Genomic DNA, 17030 nt, shown 5'->3' with positions numbered 1-17030 from the left:
GATGGCAGCACCATACGGCATATGGAATTTTACCGCCAGTGGCGAGAATGAGAACTGTTTTAAATACCTAAAATGGCGACGTTTTCCTTACTTGAACAGCATGCAATCATTCGTTTTCTGAATTTGCATGGTGTGAAACCAATTGAAATTCATCGACAGTTGAAGGACACATGTGGTGATGGAGTTATGGATGTGTCGAAACTGCGTTTGTGGGTGCGACAGTTTAATGAAGGCAGAACATCGTGTGACAACAAACCGAAACAACCTCGGGCTCACACAAGCCGGTCTGACGACATGATCGAGAAAGTGGAGAGAATTGTTTTGGGGGATCGCCAAATGACTGTTGAACAGATCGCCTCCAGAGTTGACATTTCTGTGGGTTCTGTGCACACAACCCTGCATGACGACCTGAAAATGCGAAAAGTGTCATCCAGGTGTGTGCCACGAATGCTGACGGACGACCACATGGCTGCCCATGTGGCATGTTGCCAAGCAATGTTGACGCGCAACGACAGCATGAATGAGACTTTCTTTTCGTCGGTTGTGACAATGGATGAGATGTGGATGCCATTTTTCAATCCAGAAACAAAGCGCCAGTCAGCTCAATGGAAGCACACAGATTCACCGCCACCAAAAAAATTTCGGGTAACCGCCAGTGCTGAAAAAATAATGGTGTCCATGTTCCGGGACAGCGAGGGCGTAATCCTTACCCATTGCGTTCCAAAGGGCACTACGGTAACAGGTGCATCCTACGAAAATGTTTTGAAGAACAAATTCCTTCCTGCACTGCAACAAAAACGTCCGGGAAGGGCTGCGCGTGTGCTGTGTCACCAAGACAACGCACCCGCACATCGAGCTTACGTTATGCAACAGTTTCTTCGTGATAACTTTGAAGTGATTCCTCATGCTCCCTACTCACCTGACCTGGCTCCTAGTAACTTTTGGCTTTTTCCAACAATGAAAGACACACTCCGTGGCCGCACATTCACCAGCCGTGCTGCTATTGCCTCAGCGATTTTCCAATGGTCAAAACAGACCCCTAAAGAAGCCTTCGCCGCTGCCGTGGAATCATGGCGTCAGCGTTGTGAGAAATGTGTACGTCTGCAGGGTGATTACGTCGAGAAGTAACGCCAGTTTCATCGATTTCGGGTGAGTAGTTAATCAGAAAAAAATCGGAGGCCTTAGAACTTGAATACACCTCATATATTTTGCTAAGAGCTTTCTCCTGGTTTATACACATTCTCCTGGAGATAAGCATGCTGAAGTACGTTAAATACAAATAACTTAAATAGTGGCAACTGTTTATTCACAACCGATACAAAAGGGTTATATGTTTGCACCTGTTACTGTCCTTCAAAGTAGTCCCCAGCGTTGTGTAGAACCCGCTGGTTGTTTCGATTTGCTGTCACACGATGTTCTGCCTTCATTAAACTGTCGCACCCACGAACGCACTTTCGACACATCCATTACTCTGTCACCACATGTCTCCTTCAACTGTAGATGAATTTCAATTGGTTTCACACCACGCAAATTCAGAAAACGAATGATTGCACGCTGTTCAAGTAAGGAAATCGTCGCCATTTTAAGTATTTAAAACAGTTCTCATTCTCGCCGCTGGCGGTAAAATTCCATCTGCCGTACGGTGCTGCCATCTCTGGGACGTATTGACAATGAACGCGGCCTCATTTTAAAACAATGCGCATATTTATATCTCTTTCCAGTCCGGAGAAAAAAAATCGGAGGTCTTAGAGCTTGAATGCACCTCGTAAAACGTGTTAAAACATTCGATGATTTTTTTTTATTTGTAAAGACATTCTACGATTTAGGCTACCAGACGTTTACCAGTTGCAGTGAACACAAATACATGAACATTCTTTTCTTACAAGAGTAACAATATCCAGGAATACATTCTTATTGATCTGTGCATGTAAAGAAGTGTTAAATGAATACACAGTGATTCAGTGTGCTACAGCTACTACTGACTACGTAGGCTTTTCCGTTGAAACAACTTTCTAAGCAATGGTAGAAATCACTTGAATTTTTTGAATATGTAGGCTTCAGATAATCGCTGCTGATTCCATTATGTTTGTATCTATTGTATGTTAACTTAGATTACATTTTACGCCGTATGTGACCTTAATCTACGGTGTACTGGAACTACCTGGAACTATTTGCTTATCTACGGCAAGGATGTCGTACGCGAGGTATTCTGCACGGAACCACAAGACTAGGACGGTACAGTGAAGTTCGCAGCTGAGGCAAAGTTGTCTGTTACTTTGAGAGCGGTCTCCTCTCTAGGACCAGTGATCTCCAGCTGCAAGTGCGGTACTGAGCAGAGGTGTGCCAGCTATTGGAGTTCACAGGTGTGTACAGCATATACAGGACCAGTTCCGGCGATTACGTAGGCCATAGGACGCGACTATCGAACCTCTGGCTATTGTCAAAGAAATAAGAGTGCAGACTACATACAGAACATTATGTCGACGTTCCAACTACATCATGTAATTGTACTTTTGCAGCAGGAGAGTGTCCATCATACACACACATCGCCCTTTAACCAACGCCCTCTGCTACATCTTTGGCAGCTGTCCTAGTCATCGAGATCGCCGGACCAGTCCACCGATGAGCATGTCGCGAACGCGGCGGCCTGTGTCTCCTCCTGTCAGAATTAAAGGCTCAGTCGACTCCGCGAGTACGTCTGTACAGGTGGAAGCTAGTATGGCAGATGACGCCAGGCTTCTCAGTGATCGCCTACGTTCTGACCACAGGAATGTAATACGAGATGTGACTATAAAATTGCGGGAGTGAAGGTATCACATGGTAAGTACGCATGCGACAGACGTGACCGGCCAATACCTGTGAAGCCTTCTCAGTCGAGTACAGCATCTCTGGTGCCTGTAGCCATATCTGTTTGGGCGTGCCCTTCGTTTGTGTTAGAGCTATTATGTCTTGCCGAAAAAATTATAATTGTAACAAAAGAGCAACGAATTGCCATGAACTTTCACATGAAAACTGGAAAAAACTGCTACTGAAACTTATCTGTTACTAAATGAAGTGTATGACGAAGGCTGTTTATCACGTAATCGAGTTTTTGAGTGGCGGAGATGTTGAAGGTGACTCATACCCCCCCCCCCCCGGACGTCCAATAACATCAAAAATGGATGAAAATATCAAAAACGTACGTAATCTGATTCGATCTGACAGTTGTTTGATTATTCGATCGACTGTTGAAAGTAGGAACGGACAAAAAATTCGTAAGAAAAATTTTACATGCCCAATTTAACACGAGAAAAGTGTGTGCGAAACCCATGCCAACAATTCTCACGATCGACCAAAAAGAAGTTCGTGAAATGTTTGTACAGTCGGTTTTAACACCACTGAAAAGACCAATTTCTTGGAAAGAGTGATAGCATGTGACGAACCTTGGTTTTTTACTTATGATCCAGAAAGTAAGCGCCAGTTCGCACACTGGACGGGACCCAACTTCACTGAGAGTGAAGAAAACTCGAATGAGCGAATCGAGATTCAGAGCGGTGATGACTGTTTTTTCGATATTCACGAAATTGTATACCTGCACAAAGATGCTGAAGGTGAAACTATTGATCAACATTATTACCTAAAGCTTCTTGATCCACTGCGTGAGAAAATGAGAAAAAACGACACGAATTGTGGGAGAACAAGTAACTGGTTTTGCACCAAGACAACGCATCGGTTCGTACTGCATTGCCTGTAAAGAGTGTTGCAACGAAGCACGGTATTCCAGTGTTAGACCATCCACCTTATTTGACTGACCTAGCACCAGGTGGGTGGTAAGTTCCTGTGGGACCAAACTGCTGAGGTCATCGGTCCATAGGCTTACACACTACTTAATCTAACATAAACGAACCTACGTTAAGGACAACATAAACACCCATGCCCAAGAGAGGACTCGAACCTCCAACGGGGAGAGCCGCGCGAACCGTGGCGGGGCGCTTACAGACCGTGCGGCTACCCCTCGCGCCTAGCACCAGGTGATTTTTATCTATTCCCCAAGGTCATAACTGATTTTTGACGGTATCGATAATAATAAAACATCTACCTTGATCTGAGTGAGATATGGGGTGCCATTGGTTACACGTCTCGGTCACTTCTTGTTCGCACTGACGGCACTTTGAACAGCCGACGTTACATTTCAGATGTGTTACGACCCGTGGCTCTACCCTTCATTCGATCCCTGTGAAATCCCACATTCCGGCAGGATAATGCACGACCGCCTGTTGCAGGTCCTGTACGGGCCTTTCTGGATACAGAAAATGTTCGACTGCTGCCCTGGCCAGCACACTCTCCAGATCTCTCATCAATTGAAAACGGCTGGTCAATGGTGGCCGAGCAACTGGCTCGTCACAATACGCCAGTCACTACTCTTAATGAACTGTGGTATCGTGTTGAAGATGGATGGGCAGCTGTACCTGTACATGCCATCCAAGCTCTGTTTGACTCAATGCCCAGGCCTATTAAGGCCGTTATTACGGCCAGAGATGGTTGTTCTGGGTACTGATTTCTCAGGATCTATGCTCCCAAATTGCGTGAAAATGTAACCGCATGTCAGTTCTAGTATAATATATTTGTCCAATGAATACCTGTTTATCATCTGCATTTCTTCTTGGTGTAGCAATTTTAATGGCCAGTAGTCTATTTTAAGCATAGGAACATCTCCTTTAATAGATTTTGGTAATTACTGGTGGTCCATGGTCAGTCGTTACAGAATCTGCATCCGGAGACCATCTGGTATATGAGCCTAACTCATTTCAAGGCAACATTCGAGCTGATTATTGACTATACAATTCAGAACGCACAGCAAATAGCTGCAGGTTACCTATATTAGGCCTATGGGGAAAAATTTACTTGCTTTACCGTTATTTATCGATTCATTAGCTGTCACCCGCGGTGTTACCCGCGATTAAGCGGTTATTTATAAAGAAACGTTAATGCTGAAACTCACTATCCATGCTTATGCGCCATCACAAAATTTATCTGTTATATCTTGGAGGTAATGAAGTGCGAACGGCGCAGTAAACCGCTCGACATTAGTAAAAAAAAGCACCAAACTTTGAGACGATGGGAGAAGCTGACAGAATACAAGTCGATCACAACTCACTCGTTTACTTAAGGAAAAAAAAAAATAGACAACGCAGTAGTGAATTACAAAATGTGGCAGGAAATGGAGTAAATAATTTCAAGACTGTCTCCGACATGCCTAGCACGGGAAAGTTCATAATTGTCTTGATGTGTGTGAAGAGCCAGAAATGTACTGTCATACTACGTTGACCATACCACAGGAACAGCGATCTTTTTTTGAAAATAAAAGTTGGCTATGTGTTAACTCACGGCAGAGGTTGTCTTGATTGGAAGTTCATGTAAATCCGTCCAGCCGCTTGAGCGTGAAAGCGTAACAAAAATACTAAATCGACGAAGAAAGAAAATAAGCAATTTCTAGTTCGATGCAGGGCAAATTTTATTTGGCCCTAATGAAAATTTCTACTCACTCCCCGTCTTGACAACATTGTTGCAGGTTTCTCGGAAGCAAAACAGCAAGCAGACAGCGGGCAAGCAAGATTCCTATATTTAAATAAAATTTCCAAACAATAATGAAACTGTTGCATATGATATGGTGCAATGTGGTAATGCGTAATGATAAACCTTCTTTAAACAGCCGGATGGGAAGAGTACGAGTAACTGTTCCTATGACATCATATTTCAAGACGACGATTTTAGAGTGAAGAATGTATTCAAAAAGAGCGAGTGAAACTCCGCGCTATCTTCTCACATGACATTGGTCTGAACAGTACTATGCTTAACGAATTCAACAATGATATGAAAATGACACAATTTTAACAGAGAACTATAAAAACCAAACAGCTTAATCGGTTGATATCTTAATGCATGATTCAGGGAAGGGGGGTCTCTCTCTCAGCCCTGACCAAGTCAACTAGCTGTCAATAATGATTCCGCCAAGCCAGCTGCCCAGTGCTGCAGTCTCACCTCCAAACTACTTCTCTTCATGAAAGTAATAACGGTATTCAAAATTTACGTTCTTTTCACCTTCCAATATATACACCATATTCATCCTTGCTCTCCTCTACAATAAATCTTTCTTCATCTAAAAGATACAATCACGAGTCAGCACAGCACTACTGAGACGTCCATCACCTGCCACACTTCAACTAAGAACGTATCAGACTGCACAGACGCAAAGACTGTGTCACAACAAGCCCAAAGATAGTTTAACAGTGACATACCTTGTGTCTCTGACGTGCACATACATAACTTACAAAAATCAAAATGACATGCCCATCTTACAAAGCTAATTCAGTTCCAAATTTCTTCAAAATCCCTCCAGCCGTTTCAGCGCGAAACAGTAACAAACATATCCTACACAAGCTTTCGCATTTAAAATATATATGGGACATGAGACAAAAATATCGCAAAGAAGTATTATAGTGACTGTTACTTGGAAGTTTTGCCCAGCTGCTATACTATACGACTACTTCGTAAAATAATATTATTTCGAAGGAGGATATTTTACTGCATGGTGAGTATTACTTGGTCAAGTGGTAATCCCAATAGTTGTAAAACTTTTTATGTAATAGGGTCATGAAAATGAAATGATAGTGTGCCATGATAACATTCGTGCATTGCACCATGTCAGTGCCTTGTATGCACAGTTAGGATGGCTGTGGCTTCCAGATAGCTTAAGCAGAACACAACGGCTCACTCATCTAGTATCGTAGCCGTGCCCATCCGTAGAACAGAAACATTCACACGCCCTTGTGTTGCTGCTTTCAGCCCCTGTAACAAGCTGACCAGCGTTTTGCGCACGATACAGTGCCCCGACGCATTTAGAAAAAGCTGACGTACTCCCCTTTGTCGACCTTATAACATTTCCCCAAAAATTAACGTGTATGGTCAGTTTCCCTCTGTCAAACAGTAAAGTGAACGCCCACATGTTTGCCCAGGCACGCTTCATTCACTTTTCATTTCTCGATTATCACGCCACTTTCTTTTCCCCTCCACTCATTAAGGCAGTTTTATCACGTCTCCTCTTCCATCCCATCTTTTGTGTCCACTGCTGCTCTCACTCCTAGTTTACCTGCGTGTATTTTGTTTCCTCTTCCTGGCCTCATCCCGTATCTTCAAGCATTCGACACGTTGTTTTAGATTGGGCCATATTAGTGGTAGAGAATGTCGAATTCCTAACCTAACTTTAGTCGCAAGTGCTAAGGATTACCCTCATGCCTGATGCGTTGGACATTTATAGGGAGTTCTAGTTTTCTATTTGTATCGCTATTGTTATGGTGCATTATTGTGCCGGTGGTTTTTGTTAGGGTTTGGATATAGATGGCACTTGGAGCAGTACAACAGGTGTCTAGCCGTACTTCCCGGTTGGCATTTCCGATCGCTGAGTAATCTTCTGCTTTTCATTAGCGTTTGGATTACAAATTCCATGTCTCACATCCATACGCCCAAACGGAAAACACACGCACCCTCTGTAAACTCTCATTTTTAAACATATTTTGACGTTGCAGAGTACCAAGCGTAATTACAGGAATAAACAACCAGGCTGAACGGGCAAACATACGCTTTGTGTACGCTGTTTCAGCGTCATGATCGACTTCATCTTAATGCGGCTGTTGGGCATGTTAACAGTCAGCTGATAGGAATACCTGCTTAAAGGAAGTTCCTCTAACGAAGGGCTCACTTTCAGAGGACGTCAGGTTTCCATGTAGAGAAAGAATTAGCATTTTCATCAGAATATAAGAGGTATTAGAGATAAAGTTAGTGAACTGCATTAGGATGTTGACTCTGACATTACTGGTATATCGGAGCACCACTTAAATAATTTGACAATTCGGAGGCTTCCTTTACCAGGATACAGATTAGCTGGCTGCTTTTCAAGGAGTTCCTTGCGGAGTGGGGGAGTGGCTATGTACGAAAAAACAGTATTCCATTTGAGTCCAAAGACGTATCACGGCACTGCACTGAAAGGATATTTGAATGTTGTGCAGGGACAGTTGAATTTAGTGAAACTAAATTTCTAATTGTTTTTGTTTATAGGTCACCTAATTCTGACTTCAGAGCATTTCTGCTCAAGCTAGAGAGGATTCTTGATTCACTTTGTAGGAAGTACCAGAAATTAGTTATATGTGGTGACTTCAATATAAATTTAGTATATGATGTTGCAAGAAAATGGTTGTAGGTAGATCTCATAAATTCATATGATCTGATCTTTTTCCAACTAGGGTCAGGGGAACAGTAGCACAGCCATAGACATATTTTTAATCATTCTTCATTACTGGATGGGCATTCTGTCAGTGAAAGGGAGCCTTTTAGAGCATGATGTAAAAATTTTAACACTGAAAGGCTTTAGTACTCAAACAAATGTCACATTTAATTACAAACTATGTAGGAAAGTTAATCAAACAGCAATAGAGATTTTTTAAACCTCGTCAAGGAACAAGAGTGGCATGATGTTAATAGTACCGATAACATAGATGACAAATACAATGCTTTCCGTAACACATTTCTCATACTCTTTGAGAGCTGCTTTGCATTATAACGTTCTAAACGGGGTACTAGTAGTAAAAGGCAGAGTGGGTGGCTGACTAGTGGGATAAGGATATCATGTAGAACAAAGTGGGAATTACATCAAAATGTTAGAAGTAGCCACCATCAAGCAACAGCAGCCCATTACAAACAATATTGTAAGGTGCTTAAAAATGTTATTAGAAAGGCAAAGAGTATGTGGTACACAAACAGAATAGCTAATTCACAGGATAAAATTAAAACCATATGGTCAGTCGTGAAGGAAGTGTCTGGTCAGCAGCACATGGTAGACGATATAAAGCCAGTTCATAGTAAAAATATTTCTATTACTGATAAGTCAGATATATGTACAGTATTTAGCAATTATTTTCTGACCTTTGCTGGTGAATTAAATAAAAATTTAGTTTCTACAGTGAACCATATAACTCTCTTGGCAAATGTCTTTCCGCGATCGATGTCTGAAATACTCCTCTGTGATACAGACAAGGCGGAGATAATTAAATAACTGAAGACTAAGGACTCGGGTGGATATGATGGAGTGCCTAGTAGAAAACTGAAGTACTATGCTGCACATGTTAGCCCTGTACTTAGCCATATTTGTAATTTTTCCTCTAAGAATGATCAGTTTCCTGAACGACTAAACTACTCAGTAGTAAAGCCGCCTTATAAAAAGGGAGAAAGGGATAATGTAGACAATTTTAGACCTATTGCTATGCCATCAATGTTTGCTAAAGTTGTTGAAAAGGCTGTATTTGTAAGGATAATTGATAATTTTATATCACATGATTTGCTATCAAATGTACAGTTCGGCTTTAGAAGTCGTTCAACAACTAAAAATGCTATATTCTCTTTTCTCTGTGAGGTACTGGATGGCTGAAACGACATATTTTTTTGATTTAACTAAGGCGTTTGATTGTGTTGATCACGAAATATTGCTCCAGAAGTTAGACCATTACAGAATATGGGGAGTAACTCACAACTAGGTAACCACTTACTTTAGCAACAGACAGCAAAGGGTGTGCTGAGAATGGCTGTGATGTGGAGTCTGAGTGGGGTATGGTCAAATGGGAGGTGCCCCAGGGATCAGTGTTGGGGCCACTCCTGTTCCATACTTCTATAAATGATATGCCTTCTAGTATTACGGGTAACTCTAAAATATTTCTGTTTGCTGATGGCACTAGCTTGGTAATGAAGGATGTTGTGTGCAACATTGGCTCGGTTTCAAATAGTGCAGTTCAAGACGTAAGTTCATGGCTTGTAGAAAATAAAGTGACGCTAAATCACAATAAGTCTCAGTTTTTGCACTTGTTTTGTAAATAAAACTGCATTTTCCTGCTGCTAGTTACTTTATTTACCATTACGTGATGGAGTCGCAATATTTATGTTGTGAAAAACAGTGTACGACGAAATAGTTGTATCGAGTGACAAAAGAACAATCGTCCACAACAAAAAAGAGTGAGAAACATGGTGAAAAGTGTGTGGAAGGCGAGAACACAAAGATGTGGTTATATGGCAGTGATAAAAGTGGTAGTGCGACCTCCAGACCAGATGTGAGGACACGCAGATCAGCAAATCATCCCACTGGTGATGCATTAGAACAGGAGAAGGCGAAAAGCGTATGGGATAAATAAAGTAACTAGCAGCAGGAAAAGGCAGTTTTATTTACAAAACAAGTATTTATATGCTTGCTGCGGAGGATGGCCATACAAACAAACTTGTTCAGTTTTTGCAATTTCTAACACACAATTCAACAAAAGCCGACGTTTTAATTTCACAGAATAGGCATATGATTAGTGAAACTGAAAAGTTCAAATTTCTAGGTGTTAAGATAGATAGTAAACTGTCGTGTAATACCCACGTTCAGGATCTTGTTCAAAGACGTAATGCTGCCATTTTTATTATTCGAAAGGTATCTGAAGTAAGTGATCGTTCGACACGAAAATTAGTCTACTTTGTTTATTTTAATTCGCTTATTTCGTGTGGTATTATATTTTGGGTAACTCTTCCCATTCGGAAAGGAAACGGGCTGTCCGAGCAATAAGTGGTGTAAGTTCACGAACCTCTTGTCGAGCCCTTCTCACTAGTCTGGGTATTTTGACATTGGCCTCTCAATATATATATATATATATGTATATATATATATATATATATATATATATATATATATATATATATATATATATTCTTTACTGTAGTTTCTTGTTAACAATATCAGCGTATTTCCAAGAATTAGCAGCTTTCAGTCAGTTAATTTTCGGCAGAAATCCAATCTGCATTTGGATCGTACTACCTTAACTCTTTTCGCAGAAAGGTGAGCAGTATACTGCTGCATCCATTTACAATAAGCTACCACAAGTATTAAAAATCTTAGCAGTAATCCAGGCGCTTTCAAATAGAAACTGAAGATTTCCTTATGGGTCACTCCTATTCTCTTGAGGAGTTCCTTGAAAAATTAAGCTGATTCTTATATTATATCGTTTATTGCGTTTACTGAAATTTGTGGCTTGAATTATTTTGGTTCATAAAAATTTTATTGTTGTTTGCTATTACTTTAATGTTGTAATTTTATGTAGTGACACGTTCCATGACCTTGGAGATTTGCTCCTCAATTTGGTCCTACGGAATTAGACGTGTAAATAAAAAATAAAAAATAAACGGGGCTCAACTACTCTTCTCTGTCTTCATAACTTCCTTGTTTGCGGAGGTTTTCTAAATGCAGCACAGTTAGAGTAAAACGCAAATTATTAAAATTATGTAAAAAAAGTCTGGGACGTGTCAGTGTTTTAGTACAAGAGATGAGAAGGAAAATGCAGCAACAAAACACGCCACATCTGTCGAATTACCCAACACCTGCTAAAGGAAATACAATTGTATTTGTTGAAACGCTGGAAGAAACATTAAATGGTACACGGGACACCGATTTGAAACGTGTGTTTTAAAATGTGTGATGAAGGTCAATGTCTTATATAAAGATAAAGACGCCTTAAAGGGCGAGACTTGTTTCGAGATGAGAAGATACGTGACGTTACTCATACAGCGACAAGAAAGCGACGAGGTGAAAACACGCACGTGGTTGTCAGTCACGGGAGTATTTGTCGTTGAAAGATTAAGGGAATACCGTTTTCTGACAGTTCCCACTATTGGTATAATAAGCGCTATCGCCAGGGGGTACCTCAGTCCACATGTTGAAGTAATATAGAATACATCCACTTGCTATAATTCAACTCATAAAATGAAAATATGCTTTTTCTTTTATACTGTGTTTCGCCAAACGTAATAAGTGTAAACATGCAATGCGTGTACGAAATATACAAATTCTTATCCCAACTGTATTTTTCAAAACTTTATCATTCAGTGCATAGTTGACAGTCTGCTGGTAACATGAGTGTAAATTGTTCACGAGGAAATATTTTAGTTAAAGAAACATTAAAAATTACAATTAGTGAAAACCATGTACACTGCCAAATTTCATGCAGACAGCAACAATCTGTATCGGGACTGACATGGCTTATTTGAAAGTCTTCATTCCCGTCTTCCTAACACTTTGACTGCCAGCCTCGTAAACGTTGCTGTTTCTTGCAGTGGTGGCTATTCTTATGGCTGTTTAGGAAACTACATGTCCATAACGGCTCAATGAAGAGCGATGGAGCTCGGCAATATAGAGGAATGTGTCTTTCCTTGGAACAGTTATCGAACTTACCCCTAGCTAGACCTGTAATAAAAACGTAATATGTTTTCTTACTCCATTTCCAAATGATGCCAATCAATTTTATGAGCTGCAGTTTTTTTTTAATTACAAAAATTACTCCCAAACATTAAGGTTTCTCCAAATGTGAAAACAAGTTCGAAGATATAACATGGCCAAGCACCTAGGAACAAATATTCTGTTGAAATATAAAAGCGGTGAAATATAGAAAATCGTGTCGATACTATATTTAATAGTGTATCTGTAACATTATTGCTCTGCACAACACAAATGTCAAGTAAGTGAAATCAAATTAAGCTGCAGTATTATCAAACACCAGTTGCAAGTTAAATTCATTTTGAAACAGAAAAGATTTGAAAATAACACATATGTCCACTTTCAAGACGGGTAAAATTGTTAAGACACTGAAAAAGCCTACTTCATTTGCAAGTATCACATTTTGCTTGGTGAAAGACCTTCTGATTCACGGCACACGATGGTGCACCACCGACGAAGTATGGCATGACGTATAAATAGTTCTAAAAATATATAACACTTCACTGACCATAAAATTATGTACCTGACGAATTAACAGTATTTCCCAGATAGCTTCAGTATATCATACAGCACTTAAATGTGGAGAACCGAAACATTTACAAATGCTGCACAAAACACATCCTCATGCGGAACAACAACGAAAACTACAAAATGCCGAAAAGTGCTTACGTCGGTCCTTTATGTGATTCTAAAATCAGTCACTACGCTAAAGTACCGACCAAAAATCATTGTGTGTTCTTAGGTACACTTTATACTACGAACAACACCACGTCCTGCGTGAACTCGTACTTAAAAGCAAAAAAAATCGTACCGAAATTTTCGCTTTCCGTCAGTTGATGGGATGGGCAGTCACAGTGCTAATTCACATGTGTTCTTTTCTGAAAACTGTGTATTTCAAAATTGTTGCCTCAGGTATCGAATCTTAAAACGTAATCCATTGAAAAATACAGTGTCACAGCGTAGTGGCCCTGATTTTCCTTTTTCCAAAAATGTACAATTTTGCTAGAATAACGTGTTATGAAATATGTCAGTTAGAAAATGTGAGATTTCATACAATTCTTGGTGGACTTTGGTAAATCTCAGTGTGTAACGACAACTGTACATATAATAATTTTTTTCTTTATGAATTTAGATAAATTAATGTAAACAATGTTTTGAATTTTTTTTTGGTTCGTATTGTTAGGTTAAAGAGACTGTGAGCAACTTTTGAAATTAATATTATTATTTATGTTAGATTTCAAATAATGTGGTAATCAAAGGAAAGTGTATTTAATGTTAAAACTATTGTAAGATGTGAAAATTGTAATTTATACACTTGGTCCATACGTAGGTAATGCATTAGGATACGTGTAGTAGAAAACCTGTGGTGAATACCCTACCTGTAGGGGAGCGGGAAAAGGTGGAGGCAGGCGAGGCAGGAAAACGCACACTGGCGCGGTTCGGCACAACGGGCACAGTATAACAGTCGGAGGCGAGCAACAGTCGGAGGTACACGTACTGTACCGAGGAGGCTACCCAGGAAAAGTTGATTCCATTGAGCCTCGGATGAACCGATTCCGACGACTACTGGGCATGGCTATATTCTGAGGCACAAAATTGGAAAGATTACGACGCTAAGAAGATGGAAAGTGCCGATGTTGTGTGAGCCTTAGCCGTGCTTGTATGTGTGCCGTGCTGCCCGCTATCTCGCTGCCCGCCAACCGCCGCACCGACTTGCACAGGTCAAACATTTATTTCATCTTTAGAAGTGTATCTGTGTGGACCAGTGTCGAAACTGTTTCTAACTGTTCAATAATAACGTGACTTTTACCAGAATTGCTTTAGCCATGACTTATCCTGATCACTGACCTAGACAGGATCCTTACCTCGTATTGTGCAATCCGAGTATCCTAAACTGAAAGTTTAATGTTAGTGCTAATGAAAATTATCAGCAGATTAATCTATGCCATAAAGGAATCTAAAGTGCTGTGTGTTATTGCAAATGTTGATAAAGAACAAAAGCATGACTAAATTGGAAGAGAGTTTTTTTTTTTAATTGAGTTAGCGATGTTATTTAATTAATTTGAGACAGAAATAATGACAGTTAAATTATTCAGAAGTAAGACAAAAGAGTAGTTATCCATAGATTGCTAAATTTGAGTGTAAATTTGCCTTCAGTACTTAATAGTTTCAGTATAACAACCATGACAGTTCCAGGCCCCCCCCCCCCTTTTTCTTGTCCATTCTTTCAAACCTTGAAATGTGTTGATCAGATCTGACCAGTAAAGCTAAGTCTATATTAATCCTAAGTGTATTAGTGTTTTTCCCTCATTAATAGTGATATTGTGTGTGTACTTTCAATATTGTCGATGCTAGGGCAATCTACGCCCGATTTCAGTCTGCTCAACATACAAAATGCAGTTCGTAGTAATCATTACTGTGTGGTGTTGTGTAAATTTAGCTCGTCCAAATTAGTACAAAAAGAGAAAACTTTAGTTCAGTGGATTTTTCTGGTTCCAAACTTTGCCATATAACGCAACTTTACTACGTGTAGTTATGCTTGTACATGCACCCACTTGTACAAGGAAAAACTCACTCATTGCCTAAGTAGGCTGGCGACCGAATTATTAATTATAGGTAGCATCTACTGTGTGTACTTCTTGCCCATGCGAACGAGTAGTTATACTTCACATTTGCTTGATGCATCACTGTAGTTATTGACTGAATATAAGTCCGATTTTGCTTCTATTAGGTACACGCGGTCAACTAATGTACTAAAATCCTTGTTTATAAGGTGAAGCCCGTGAACTTATTACAGTACAGGCTTTATAGAGCTATCGTACGTCCGAGCAGGGCGGTAGTGTTACAAGTGGACGTTAATGCATCCACGATGTAAAATACAACATATTATGTTACACATTTTTGAGGATATTTAACCAGTTGTTAATCAAGACAGCGTCTTTGCCCGAAGTGTATCCATGTTCTATATTTTTCCTGTCTTTTATGTTACCATCTAAAACCCAACAGCTTTGAACCCGCATCTCGTGGTCGTGCGGTAGCGTTCTCGCTTCCCACGCCCGGGTTCCCGGGTTCGATTCCCGGCGGGGTCAGAGATTTTCTCTGCCTCGTGATGGCTGGGTGTTGTGTGCTGTCCTTAGGTTAGTTAGGTTTAAGTAGTTCTAAGTTCTAGGGGACTTATGACCACAGCAGTTGAGTCCCATAGTGCTCAGAGCCATTTGAACCAACAGCTTTGATTTTAAAATTTTCTGATACGTGTCCCACGCGCGTCTCTTAATACGTGTCATGCAGAAACAGTCAGCCCGTGGAGAGTTGCAGTAGTGCGTAGTCAGCGTGCAGAATTCCGGGTAGCCCAGCATTTTTTCGGGTGAGCTCCTGTTTAGTAATCATCCAATGATGTTATGCAGTCAATGTGTGTTCAGCATTCCGTCACATAAAGTTCCACATCAGCAGAGTAAGCTGAGATACGACTGAAATATGTAAGTAATGTCACTTCTGTGGAACAGTTATTGTGTGTAGACAAAGCATTATTGTCATTTGTATCTGAGTTTACTGGTTTGTTGCGTGAAACTTATGAAGACTGAAATACATCGGGTCACGTAAAATACTTCTGCTGTGGCGCTATGTTACTCGGCTTGGGAATATGCCTCGCAGTGTGATATAAATCCCCCAGTACGAAAGAAGTAGACGTAACCGTTACCGGAAATGCCTGGCTAAGTACCCGATGTCTGAAACCAACTCCTGTTGACAAATTGTACTGCACGGCAGGTACTGCTTCTCCTGACGCCCCGGGAAGTAACCGAAAGCGGCGAAAGGAAGAAAGGCGAAGCAAATGAATTACAGCTAGTGCATGAGCATACTGCACCAAGACCTAGGCTGAGATCTAGGAAGAACTTTCTGCAGTAAACATCTGTCCTAGATACATCAACCAAGGAAGCCAGAGAAAACCTGTGAGCAGCCAAAATGAGTCATCTCCAAGCAGGGTTGAGGCTTGCACAGTGCCTTCCAGCCAGACACAACTTGGGCTGCGCAGCGGGCTACGAGCGGCTCTTAGCAAATCTAACAAGGGAACCTCCCCATCGCAACCCCCTCAGATTTAGTTGTAAGTTGGCACAGTGGATAGGCCTTGAAAAACTGAACACAGATCAATTGAGAAAACAGGAAGAAGTTGTGTCGAACTGTGAAAAAATAAGCAAAATATACAAACTGAGTAGTTCATGGCAAGATAGGCAACTTTAAGGGAGCTGGCACAGCAGCGGCACTGTGGTCTCGTGGTAACGTGAGCAGCTGCGGAACGAAAGGCCCTTGGTTCGAATCTTCCATCGAGTGATATTTTCAGTTTATGTGACAAACTCTTATGTTTTCATCACTTTTTTGGGAGTGATTATCACATCCACAAGAAAACCTAAATCGGGCAAGGTAGAAGAATCTTTTTACCCATTCGCCAAGTGTACAAGTTAGGTGGGTCGACAACATATTCCTGTCATATGACGCACATGCCGTCACCAGTGTCGTATAGAATATATCAGATGTGTTTTCCTGTGGAGGAATCGGTTGACCTATGACCTTGCGATCAAATGTTTTCGGTTCCGATTGGAGAGGCACGTCCTTTCGTCTACTAATCGCACGGTTTTGCGATGCGGTCGCAAAACACAGACACTAAACTTATTACATTGAACAGAGACGTCAATGAACGAACGGACAGATA

Source organism: Schistocerca americana, chromosome 5 (assembly GCF_021461395.2).
Source record: "Schistocerca americana isolate TAMUIC-IGC-003095 chromosome 5, iqSchAmer2.1, whole genome shotgun sequence".
NCBI lineage: Eukaryota > Metazoa > Arthropoda > Insecta > Orthoptera > Acrididae > Schistocerca > Schistocerca americana.
The sequence above is the reverse complement of the archived record's forward strand: the minus strand, read 5'-3'. Positions refer to the sequence as shown.